This window comes from Lipophrys pholis, assembly GCF_963383615.2.
Source record: "Lipophrys pholis genome assembly, chromosome: 14".
Lineage (NCBI taxonomy): Eukaryota > Metazoa > Chordata > Actinopteri > Blenniiformes > Blenniidae > Lipophrys > Lipophrys pholis.
In genome coordinates, this window is record NC_137633.1 from 25,778,992 (window position 1) to 25,791,921 (window position 12,930).

Here is a 12,930-nt window from a genome sequence, read left to right on the forward strand (position 1 = left end):
TACAAGAAGTCTGTCAAAATCAGTCAATACTTTCATAAAATCTGTAGACATCCTGAAAAGACTGGTAGGACCCGACCTGCTGGATGAAAAAAAACGGTTTAGGCTCAAAAAACACATCACGACACTAAGAAAGATTAAAACTGACAGACCTGCCAGAAAAGTCAAGAGAATAAAATGATCATGTTTCACTTGGTGTTTTCCTCTTTACTGTTCTCTGCTCTTGTCCTGCTGTCTGATCCTCGGTTCCCATCTCTCCATGCAGAACCTAAAAGTAGGATCTTTAAACATCAATGGTGGAAGGGACAGACAGAAAAGACATTTAATAAGTCACTACGCAGAAAAGGGTAGATGTGCTCTTCTTACAGGAGACACACACGGTTCCATCAGACGAGGCAGATTGGGGTCTATGGTGGGGAGGATCATACTCTCTCAGCCATGGCACCAGCTTCACTGCAGGGGGCGCTGTTCTGGTTCCACCATCTGCTCACGCTACTGAAGTGGTGAAGGGACGGCTTCTAGTGGTCAGGGTGGAAATACAGAGCTCTGTGTTTTGTTTTGTTAACATCTCCGCCCCTAATCAAGGTCCAGAAAGAGAAGCGTTCTTTAATCTGCTGAAGAACGAACTGGTTCACTGTCGTCATGAGCAAATAATCATTGGTGGAGATTTTAACTGCACACTGGATTTTACCATGGACAGGACAGGTGAGGAGCCTCACCCACAGTCTTCTCAAACCCTTAAAGATGTCATTACACACCTGGATCTGATAGACACATGGAGGGTCAAGCATCCACAGTCCAGACAGTACACCTGGGTGAGGGCAGGTAACAACAGGGTGAGTGCAGCCAGACTAGACAGGGTGTATACCTCCCAGAGTCTCAGCTCCAGACTGATTCACAGTAACATCAGTCCAGCAGCTTCACTGATCACCACTTCATCACCAGAGACTTGGTCTGCTCACCAGGCAGGAGGGTCAAATCTCACTGCTTCTTTAACAACAAATTACTACAGGACTGTCACGTTTCGCGTGTATAATGCTGGGTTTGTTTTTGTGTGTGTGTGTGTGCGTAGGTGGAGCGGACGGAGTAGGAGGCTCACCTGAAACCGATGATTGAGGCCAGTATATAGGAACCGGGTTTCCAGGCTCTCATTGCCAGATCGTCGCCCCTCGAGCCTTTTGTATGACCATTTGTTTTTTCGTGTTCTAAGATACTTGGAGTTATCTGTTTTTCTACTCTCCTGTGCAGTCCCGGTGTGCTCCGTCCTGTCCTGCTCGGGAGATTGCGTCCCGGTGACGTCAACCTCCGCCTCCACGCCACTCTCCGAGGATTGCCCGTCCACTGGAGAGATCACCTGAATAAACTCTTTTTTCTAAACTTAACTTCCTCGTCCTGTCGGCGCCTGAGTCCTCCACACACCACACCTGACAGAACGATCTGGCCACGATGGATTCAGCCGACCCGGAAGCTCTCCCGCGCGCCATATCCTCATACGGTAATCTCTTGTCCCAACACCAGACGTTCCTCCGGGAGATTGGGACAACTTTATATGAACTGACCGCCAAGATGTCATTCCTCACCAGCCGCCTGGACGGGTTCGCCGAAGGTCAGCAACGTCCCGGTGACGGGGCCGCGGTTGCAGCTCCTCCTCCCGGGACAATACCGCCGACCACCACCAGGGAGCCCCATATGCCCACCCTGGAACGTTATTCTGGGGAACTGGGAGGTTGTGGCCGTTTCCTCCTTCAGTGTGAGCTGGTGTTCAAGCAGCAGTCGGCCACTTACTGCACCGATGACTCTCGGGTTGCTTGGATTACTGTCTGGTAAAGCGGCAAAATGGGTGACGGCATTGTGGGAACGGGGATCACCCATATGTAGATCATGCACTTGTTTGATGGAGGAGATGAGGCAGGTTTTCGATCATCCTCTCCAGGGTAAGGAGGCAGCGCAACGTCTGACGTCTCTCTCCCAGCAATCACGGTCGGTTGCTGAAAATGCTGTCGATTTTCGGATCTACGCGGCAGAGAGTGGCTGGAATGATCTATCGCTCCAAGGAGTGTTCCTACAGGGGCTTGCCGGCGAGGTGCATGATGAAGTGGCAGCCCGGGACGACACGACCAATTTGGAGGAGCTCATCTTCTTGGCGGTCCGGATAGATAATCGACTCCTGTACCGTCGCAAGAACCAGAGGAGCCGTCAGCTCCCTCATCGTCCTGGAACACTTGTGGCCACCCCTGGTAGCTCCATTCTCTCCCATCCAGCTCTTCCGGCCCCGGAGGGTCCCAGGGAACCCATGCAGCTTGGGAGAGCCCACCTGTCTCCCGCAGAGAGGAAGCGCAGGTTCAATGCCCGTCTCTGCCTGTACTGTGGGGAAGTGGGACACCAACGAGTCACCTGTCGCCAAAAGCCTAGGCTCATCAGGATTGGAGGTGGTCCTGATGAGCCATAGCTCCAGCCCTCAGCCTTCGGCTCCCTCACGCCTCCAACTCCAAGCCTCCCTTGTTGGTGACAAGGGCAGTTTCCCCCTGCAGGCCTTCTTAGATTCTGGGGTGAATGACAACTTTTTGGACCGGAAGTTTGCTGTTAAGGCTGGACTCACCTTAGAGCCTCTTCCGAACCCCTGGACTGTGAGTGCCCTGGACGGCAGGAGGTTGGCTAACCTCACCCATCGCACCGCTCCTCTCCGTCTTCTGGTCTCTGGGAACCACAGTGAGGAGATTAGGTTGATGGTTCTGTCATCACCCCACATCCCGCTGATCCTGGGTCTCCCCTGGCTAAAGAGACATAACCCCCACATTAACTGGAATCTAAGCACCATTTCCAGTTGGGGTACTTTTTGTCATACTCACTGCCTCCAATCTGCTCTGGGGCGCTCACTGACACCCCCCTCCACAGACCAGGAGGAGATCGACCTGGGTTCGGTCCCTCCTGAATATCACCATGTGAGAGAGGTGTTCAGTAAGCACCGGGCTACCTCCCTTCCCCCCCACCGACCATATGACTGTGCCATTGAGCTTCTTCCAGGGGCACCTCTTCCCTCGAGCCGTTTATATAATGTGTCCCGTCCAGAGAGAGAGGCCATGGAGAAGTACATTCACGAGTCCCTCGCCGCGGGCCTGATCCGTCCCTCATCTTCAAAATTGGGAGCCGGGTTCTTTTTTGTGGCTAAAAAGGATGGTACCTTACGGCCATGCATTGATTTCCGAGGTCTCAACAATATTACAGTGAAGAATAAGTACCCCCTGCCTCTGATGGACTCCGCCTTTCAGCCGCTCCATGGCGCTACTGTGTTTTCCAAGCTGGACCTCCGGAACGCTTATCACCTCATTCGGGTCCATGAAGGTGATGAGTGGAAGACGGCGTTTAAAACTCCCCTCGGGCACTTCGAGTATTTAGTGATGCCGTTTGGACTCACAAACACACCCGCGGTGTTCCAGCACTTGGTCAATGACGTGTTGCGGGACATGTTGAACAGATTCATATTTGTGTACTTGGATGACATCTTGATCTTCTCTCGCAACCAGGAGGAGCATGTTCTACACATTCGAGCAGTTCTACAGCGTCTTCTGGAGAACCGGTTGTTCGTTAAAGCAGAGAAGTGTGTCTTCCATGCGACCTCCGTGAGTTTCTTGGCGTACATCATTGAACGGGGGCAGGTGAAGGCGGATCCGGACAAGGTTCAAGCGGTGGTGGACTGGCCCAGACCGCTGACCTGTAAACAGTTGCAGCGGTTCCTATGGTTTGTCAACTTTTACCGGAGGTTCATCAGAAACTACAGCAAGGTCGCAACCCCCCTCACTCAACTCACATCCACCTCAACCTCTTTTCTGTGGACACCGGCGGCCGAACAGGCGTTTAATAGACTTAAACAACTGTTTACCCAGGCTCTGGTGCTGTGCCATCCTGACCCCCTCAGACAGTTCATTGTGGAGGTCGATGCCTCGGACTCTGGCATGGGTGCGGTATTATTCCAGCGTGCCGAAGATTCTAGAGTGCACCCCTGTGCCTTCTTTTCAAGACACTTCACTCCGGCTGAACAGAACTATGATGTTGGTAACTGGGAGTTGCTGGCAGTGGGGCTGGCATTGGAGGAGTGGAAGCACTGGTTGGAGGGTGCTTCCCAACCGTTCATGGTCTGGACGGACCATAAGAACCTCTCTTATCTTCAGACCGCAAAAAGACTAAACTCTCGGCAGGCACGCTGGGCGTTGTTTCTGGGACGTTTTAACTTCACTCTCACTTACAGGCCAGGATCCCGAAACACAAAGCCTGATGCCTTGTCCCGGCAGACCACCGTCAAGAAGACTGAGGTTGAGCCAGAGAACATCCTCCCCTCCACCTGCATGGTCGCGTCCTCTTCCTGGGACATCGAGAGTCAGGTTAGACGTGCTCTACTCACTCATCACAATCCGGGTAATGGTCCGACTAACTGTCTCTTTGTTCCTGAGCCTATGAGGTCCAAGGATCTTCAGTGGGGGCACTCTTCCAGGTTAACCTGCCATCCTGGTTTTCAACGAACACTTTCCTTCCTGAGACAACGTTTCTGGTGGCCCTCCATGTCTCAGGACACCCGAACCTTTGTGGCTGCCTGCGCCATCTGTGCCCGAAGCAAGGCATCCCACCAACCTCCTGCGGGGCTGCTCCGTCCATTACTCATCCCTAGCCAACCCTTGTCCCATATTGCTGTTGACTTTGTTACCGGTCTCCCCCCGTCCGAAGGGAACACGGTAATAATGACTATTGGGGACCGCTTCTCCAAGTCTGTGCATTTTGTCCCTCTCCCGAAATTGCCCTCAGCTATGGAGACAGCGGATCGGATGGTCAGGGATGTGTACCGGCTGCACGGGATCCCCCTGGATGTGGTGTCTGACCGTGGCCCGCAGTTCACGTCCCAGGTATGGAAGGCTTTCTGTAAAGCTCTTGGAATATCTCCCAGCCTCTCCATTGGTTTGACGGGTACCACCGTCAAACCATTGGTCAGACGGAGAGGACCAACCAGGACCTAGAGACTGCACTGCGGTGCATGATGGCTCGGCATCCATCTTCCTGGAGCTCACAGTTGCCTTGGGTGGAGTACGCCCACAATTCCCTCACCTGCTCTGCCACTGGTATGTCCCCGTTTATGGTGGCCCTGGGTTACCAACCCCCCCTGTTCCCCACCCAGGAGGAGGACGTTGCCGTGCCCTCAGTGCAAGCCCATCTTAGATGCTGCCGGCGGGTTTGGAGGGAGGCTAGGGCCGCCTTGGTTCGATCATCGGCTCGCAACAAGAGACTGGCTGACTGTCGGAGGTCCCCCCCCCCCCTCATATCATCCCGGACAGAAGGTATGGCTCTCCTCCAGCGACCTCCCACTCCAGGTGGAGTCTCGCAAGCTGGCGCCTCGATTCATCTGGCCTTTTGGGATTGAGGAAATCATCAACCCGCTGGTGGTGAAGCTGAAGTTGCCAGCATCCTTAAGGATCCATCCTTCGTTCCATGTCTCTCTGGTGAAACCGGTTCACTCTAGCCCTCTTGAGGCCAGTATATAGGAACCGGGTTTCCAGGCTCTCATCGCCAAATCGTCACGTTTACCCCCGCGGTACTTTGACTTGAGCCTTTTGTATGACCGTTTGTTTTTTCGTATTCTAAGATACTTGGAGTTATCCGTTTTTCTACTCTCCTGTGCAGTCCCGGTGTGCTCCGTTCTGTCCTGCTCGGGAGATCCCGTCCCGGTGACGTCAACCTCCGCCTCCACGCTTCTCTCTGAGGATTGCCCGTCCGCTGGAGAGATCACCTGAATAAACTCTTTTTTCTAAACTTAACTTCCTCGTCCTGTCAGCGCCTGAATCCTCCACACACCACACCTGACACAGGACAGCACTTTCTGCCAAAACTTAGTTTTTTTCTGGAGCAATAGAAAGGAAAGAAAGGAGATTTTAGTTCCTTAATGCAGTGGTGGGAAGTTGGGAAAGTACAAACAGCAACACACCTCCCATTCTACTGCTGAAATCAAGGCAGCAGTTCAGGAGCTTGAAGTCACATTAAAAACATTGAGGAAGGATTAAACAGGAACTCTGACCTGCTATGGGGAACCTGCTGCAGGAGAAGAAGTCAGAGTTGAGCTCCTTCCTGCAGGAAAGAGTGAAGGAAGCACTGGTCAGGTCACGTTTTCTCCAGTTAAGAGAGATGGATGCTCCCACTTCTTTCTTTTTTAATCTGGAGAGAGGAAACAGATGACCGGCCTGAAACTTCCAGGAGTTAGAGTGACCACGAGTCCTGAAGCTTCCAGGAGGCAGAGTGACCACGAGTCCTGAAGCTTCCAGGAGGCAGAGTGACCACGAGTCCGGTGGAGATGAGGAGCCATGCAGTGGATTTCTACACTGACCTCTTCAGGGCTGAGCAGTGCAGCATGGAGTGTCGGGGGCAGCTTCTGGAGGAACTTCCTCAGCTCAGCCTGGAGGAGAAGGCTGCCATGGACAGTGAGCTGACTCTGGAGGAGCTGACAGTTGCCGTCAGCCAGTTGTCATCAGGCCGGGCTCCTGGGATCGATGGTCTCTCTGCTGACCTTCTGAAACACCTCTGGAACTTTCTTGGTCCTGATCTCCATGCTGTCCTGATGGAGTGTTGCAGAGCAGGCTCTCTTCCTGTTTCCTGTTGACGGGCTGTACTTTCCCTCCTGCCCAAGAAGGGAGACCTGGCCTTACTGAAGAACTGGAGGCCGGTGGCCCTGCTCTGTACGGACTACAAAGTGCTCTCCAGAGCTCTTTCTAACAGACTTAAGAACATTCTGGAGATGATTGTGCATACTGACCAAACATACTGTGTACCTGACAGAACTTATTCTGCCTTCAACAATGAATGTTCAGTTATTAGATTGTAAATTGCTAGGTTCAGACTTCCTGTTCTTCAGAATGTATTTTATGTTGTTTATTGTTCATCTCCGCCTTAGTGCCTTTATTTTGACACAGGAAGTGAGTCACCGGAAGTATCAAGTAAAGCTCAGAGACAGTTGTGCGATACCTTCCAAACATCCTCTTTCTTCAGTTTTTTATGCGTGCAATCCATCAGGAGGCAATAACTGTAAGTTGTGTGTTGGCCTAGTATGGCAATGACTTAGAGTATTTGTTAGCATGAGCGCTAATTAACATTTGTGTTAATTAGCATTCGCGCATTAGCATTCGCCCTAATTAGCATGAGCGCTAGTTAGCATATGTACTGAGGTAGGCAGTTTATGACAGTATTATGTGCTAGTTGTTGTTATGTGCTAGTTTAGTCATGTTCATCTGCATGTTTACCTGTGTACCAGCTTTGTATCTTTGTAACAGAGATTCTGTGTCTTTTCTTTTTTAGTTTCACTCTGTTTGAATGTCAGTGACTTACCAGGAACAAGTCATTTAAGGAGCAAGGCTGCTCACTTCCCTGGCTCTCAAAAGAGTTTGGCTGGCTGTTTTATCTATGTCAACACTGCAGCAGTACAACACATAGAGAGAACAGTACAGAACTATTATGGACAATCTTTTCCCCCTACAAGATGTTTTTGATGTTTGTTTGATAACACGGTTAATGTTGGGATTGGTGAAAAAATATAATACGAGGGAAGGAGATAGTAACTCTGTGTCTCCAGTTATTAATCTGAGGTTACTAGTTATTATCTCATTCCCACGTGTTTTTATTATTTTTCTCTATGTCCACTCTGGGGCGCCATAGAGGCGCAACTCTTCATTCCTGTATCGACTCTATCAAAGTTCAGTCCTCGCTCCACCCTGTCCTTCCTTTGTCCAACTGGTATCATGAACGCCATGGTGAGAGTTAACCACTGGTAAACAGTTAGTGGAGGTTAACTTTAACGTCAAGATAACACCTGGTTAAAGTTAACCCAGTTTGGAACGATCGGGCCCTGGTAATTAATTTGTGGCCACAAGTAAAGAATCTCGCAGCCAGAGATTAAATGATCTGGTTCCCTCGCTTTATTAATTTGAGGTAACGACTTATTATCTGGTTCTTATTATTTCTCTCTCTGGCCACTCAGTCCACTCTCTAGATGGTTCTCTCTAGATGGTTCTCTCTAGATGGTTCTCTCTGGTCAAATTAAAAAAAGAAGAGGCACCATGAAGCCTCTGATCATCCAGCTCAGTTTTCATCTTCCACTTTAATATCCTGGTAGTTTGTCATGTTTTATTAGTTTTATAGAGCAGATTAAAACACTGGCTGCCTCCACCATTATGTCATTTCCACTAACCGGTAATGCTGAAGACATAATGTGGAAGAACGGAGACTTGAAAGTGGGCGGAGCCTCGGGCGGAGCAGCATCAGTCGTTAACTTTGACGGCGACGTTAACTAACGGGATGACTAACCATGTTTTAAACTACGCATATTTACCAGTTGGTTAGCTAAGGGCGGGTTAGGGCTTAACCAGTGGTTAAACTAACCCAGTTTTGAACAACCAGGCCCGGGACTACAGGCACATGGGGGTGGGGCGTGGCATACATGGGTCTCCTCGCCATGAGCCTCAGCATTCACACCCTCCTCCTCAGCATCCGTAGGTTTGGCTGCATATCAGACCAAGTAGCAGCGACAACCTCCTCTTGCTCCGTTTTGCCGTCACTCCACTCTGCACTCCCCAGCTGTTATTTCATAGGCCAGTAATGAACGGGCTCCTCTGGCTGGATGGCACTCAGCTAGATCGGATATTGATCAGTGTGCTGCACTGAAAAAAAAATATTCTCAGTCATTTCCACAAATACAAAAATAATTTGTTGAGTTAATGTAATTTAATCATGTCACACATTTCCATCTATTCATATTAAGTAGATTGAATCCCATTTATTCATATTATCTGAACAACATGTATTAGAATGAACCATTTAAGAAACTCAATCTGCTCATGTTACTACTTGATATGTAAACTGAAAAACTGCACAGTTGATTTTTTTGAGTGTAGTGTTGGGCATTTTATCATTTGATAGTCATTTCTTTCAGAAATCAACTATTTTGTCACATTACAGTTGCACAGCCGCGCGTCAGAGCACAATAAAGTCTACATTTACGTTTACTGTCGTGTGTGGGGGTTCTTATGATGTATATCAACACATAATTGACATAAAAAAGAAAACTGTCGTTCAAGCAAAAGGGATCACAGATATTTTTAGCCACATTATGCTTTATTCAACATATTTCATTGACCGAGGAGCTTTGTGCAGTTGTACACTCGCATGCTTACAACAATTTCATATAATCATACTTATTTTAGATTAATGTTGATTTCTGAGTGGCAGGTGAGCGTGTGCAACCATTCCCTAGTTCCTCGCAGCCTCTTTTCCTTTGAGTTTCATTCAAACCTTCAGATATTTGACTTTATATCAGTGGTTAGAGCCTCAGGGGACAGTAGTAGAAATTAACTTTTTGTAGTCCATTTTCAGAAACTTGTAGTTCTTTCCCCACCATGGCCGACGTCTCTAACTTGAGCCGCTGTCGCTTTATTATGACGTCACTAAGTGAAAGTGCTGTCTGACTGCCACCGGGATCACCTTTCACTAACTCCTTTAGGAAGCCTCCTAACACCTTTCCTTAACTCCTTTAGGAAGCCTCCTAACTCCTTTCACTAACTCCTTTAGGAAGCCTCCTAACACCTTTCCTTAACTCCTTTAGGAAGCCTCCTAACACCTTTCACTAACCCTGTGATGTCATCCAGGGGTTAAAGTAAAGTCCATAGATAAGGAGACAGGAGGAACTTTTTGGACGTGCCCTGGGTCTGAAGCCATCTTTATGGAGTGAGAGGTGAATTGTTTGGCGTCGACCACGCCCTGCCTCAGGTGAGTGCACTCAGGTAATCAACTGATTGACTGCACTCCTCCACACCTCACACAGCAGGCAGCACACGCCCACCTAGGAAAATGGAAAGGAGGAAGGGGGAAGGGAAACTGCTGCCAGTAGGCAGAGCCAGAAGTGGAGATCATGACAATTTATGATCAATTATATCTACCAAAAAAATGTTCTCATTTACATTTTCAATTGGGTCAATAATTATTTGTAGTTAAGAATTCATTTTGAAACTGCAAAACATAATTGCTTTAGTTTCTTGTATATTTAAAGATAATTTATTTATATCTATCCATTTCTTTATTATATTTAGTTCCCTGTTTACAGTATGCCCAACCTCATTATAAATATCACTACTGTAGAATATATATATATTTATATTTGCATCGTCTGCAAAGAGAATAAGTTTTAGAACCTGAGATATATTACAAATATCATTGGTGTAGACCAGGGTTCGGCAGCTCTGGAGCTATGGTTCCTCTGCTGTGGCTCTATGGTTCCTCTGATGCGGCTCCAAGAGCCTTGGTCCCACTGCAGTTCATCCCTGAGCGGAGCATTACGGTACGGTACAGTACGGTACGGTACGGTAAGGCAAAGTGCACCCAGAACCAACTGTGTTGCGTGGTCCCACTACAGCGAGTACGGTCAAATGTACAGTGGAGGAAATAATTATTTGATCCCTCACTAATGTTGTTAGTTTGCTCACTGACATAGAAGTGAACGGTCTATAATTTTAAAGGTAGGTTCCTTTTAACAATGAGAGACAGAATATCAAAAAGAAAATTCAGAAAACCACATTATATAAAAGATATCAATTGCAGTTCATTAAGTGGAATAAGTATTTGATCCCCTGGCAACCATTAACAATTCTGGCTGCCACAGACTGGTTAAATACTCCTACTCCTTAGACACACCGGAAAGTACTTGTTACTGCAGCAAAGACACCTGTGTCAATCAGTCACCTGTATAAAAGACACCTGTCCATGTGTGATGGAGCGGCTCCATCACGCGCGCTGACGTGGCACATATCATCACGGCGCACCTGCCGCATAACGCGCACACACACACACACACACTTACCTACTCTGCAATAACCTGCACTCACATACAAGCCAGTTTCTCCCCCTCTTTTGTCAGTATCGTGACCAACGGTGCACACTTGTAGCGGGACGATTTCTCTCGCTCTCATACATTCACACACACCCTCACTCACCTTCCAGAGTAGCGGAGGGCGGCCGGCAGTGACGCGCCTGCAGGGTGACTGGCGAACCCGGGTCATACCCCTAGTCGGGTTAAATGGTTTGGGCCCGGAAGGTTTCACAGTCACGTGAACAATATTATAATTTTTTTTTCCTTTAAAACTTATTGCCGTGTGTACTGAGGGGTTATTATGGGAGTACATAATCCGGTCAGAAAGGGGTAATTTGTATTTAACTATGGCCAAGGTAAATGATGGAAAATCCATTTATTTATGTATTAGGGTTTGTGTTTTCTTAAACACAAACCCAGTGGGAGGGGCTAAACGGATAAAACGGGCTGCGCTGGGCCTGATGGGGGGGTTGGACTCTGGTTAGAGGTGGTGGTAAGTACTGATCTGTGGAGCTTCATTGTTGTATCCTGAAGTTGAGGAAGAACTCATATGTAAATAACCTGTACAGATTTGTATATATAGTTTTCTTTGCTTTGTTGATTTTCACATTTGGGTATTTTTCTTTTTTTTTTGCACTTTGTAAATAGTACGATTCACTGTTTGGAGAGGCCTGAAAAATAAATGAGAAAAACAACAACACAGCTGACGACTACGCCATCGTTTTTCCCAGTTTGGGAAGGTTGTTGGGTGGACCCCGCGACATATGGTGTCAGAAGTGGGATGGCTCGTCGAACACAGGCCGAGGCGGCAGCCGAGGATGCTGAGCAGGCATGGGAAACAGAGCTGACATCTTCAGCAGAGGAGGAAGAGGTACAACCCTGGTCTGCTGCCGGCTCTTCAGGGGCATCATCAGGAGGAGAGCTTATAGCCATGATGAGAGACTTCCTGACGGCACAGGAGCGGAGAGGCTTGAGGGTTTCTCTTCAGCATGCAGCACATCCTCCGCTACCAGCTCTGGGTCCGGGAGCTGCATCAATAACACCCAGCACCATGACTGCCAGCAGCCCCAGACTGGTTTTACCAACCCCCGCACCACGCGCATGATATAGGCAGGGGTCAGTGTCACCGGTGTCCCAGGTGATGGACCCCAAACTCAGAACAGACCGACCAAGACACTATTCACAGCCAAAAATCCCTCCATATCAAACAGGGGAGGACATTGAGAACTATTTATTACGCTTTGAGTGCATTGCCAAGACCTGGAAGTGGCCGGAGGATGAGTGGGCTTGCAGACTCCTTCCACTGCTGTCTGGTAAGGTGTTGGAGGCCTACACCACGATGGATGAGGAAAGAGCCCACCGTTACCCCGACCTGAGGGAGGCACTGTTGTCAAAGTTTGACATCCCCCCTGAGACATACCGGCAGAAGTTTGTTGAGCAGGATGTGTTGTATGCAATAGAGGGGGATCAGAAACGCCTGGTAGTTCCAGCCAGTTGCAGACCACTGATAATGCACCTTGCACACACACTCCCTTGTTCTGGACACCTTGGCCGTCACAAAACCTTTCTCCGCACTAGTCCACGGTTTTATTGGCCATCCATGTACACTGATATACAGAAATATTGCACAACATGCCCAACATGCCAGATGACATGTACTACCCGCAAGTCAGCCTGAGCATTCCTGCAACCACTACCTGTAATATCCACTCCCTTTCGTAGAATTGCCATGGACATTGTAGGCCCTTTGGTGAAGAGCAGCAGTGGCCACCAGTACATCCTGGTGGTGTGTGACTATGCCACCCGGTTTCCGGAAGCTTTCCCACTACGTACCCTCACTACTTCTAATGTTCTGTGTGCATTGGTACAACTCTTTTCCAGTGTGGGGATACCAGATGAGATCCTGACTGACCAGGGGACGAACTTTACCTCAAGGCTGATGCAACTGTTCCACAAACAACTGGCCATCTCTGCAATCAAGACTACCCCATACCACCCACAGACGGATGGGCTAGTGGAGCGGTTCAACCAGACTCTCAAAAGGA